This window comes from Trichechus manatus, unplaced genomic scaffold, assembly GCF_000243295.1.
Source record: "Trichechus manatus latirostris isolate Lorelei unplaced genomic scaffold, TriManLat1.0 scaffold00099, whole genome shotgun sequence".
NCBI lineage: Eukaryota > Metazoa > Chordata > Mammalia > Sirenia > Trichechidae > Trichechus > Trichechus manatus.
Window position 1 is genome coordinate 10,502,348 of NW_004444035.1, and position 708 is coordinate 10,503,055.

A 708-nucleotide genomic window follows, 5' to 3' on the forward strand; every position below is an offset into this window, starting at 1 on the left:
CATTAGGTAAATTAAAGTCCCAACTAAAATGCTTTCCTGGAGCCAGAATTTTGCAGTTTCTGGTATCTCTAAGACCCACGTCCTCCTCCCCAACCCTACTTTTATTTTTTTAATAATCATGTTGTAAAAATCATCCTATCTTTTACAAGAGGCACAGTGTAGATTCGGTGTGCCACAGCAGCCTTTATGAGAATGACAGCTTGGGCCGCGGCCAGTGCAGAGCCTCACCTTCCTGATCTCCCATAAAATAGCTTTAGTAGGAGGTTATAAGCATGAACCGTACTTCCCTTTTGAACTCACTGTGTAACTTTGGGAAATGGATTTAACATTTCAGTGGTCCAAGTGCCAACAATAGATGCCAAGGAGCTGTCTCCCATGATTTTGTGACAATGAGAAATCTTGAAATATTGGGAGAGCCTTGGAAAAATGAAGTGACCTTACATTGGTGACATGTCTGGCTAGTGCTAAAACTATGACAGTGTTTAAAAGAATGCTTCCTGGTTTGTCATAAATTTATGTTCTCAATTTACTCTGAGACAGAACTCTCCATTTCATCCTGGAGTATCTAAATCAGATGTTGGCATCTTACAACATGTGTGCCAGAGATGGCAAGGGCCAGATTTTCACTCACAGGAGGGCCAGACGTCACCACCTTTGCTTATGACTTTGATTTGCCTTCTCTCTGTCATATTTCTCCTTCTACTGCTT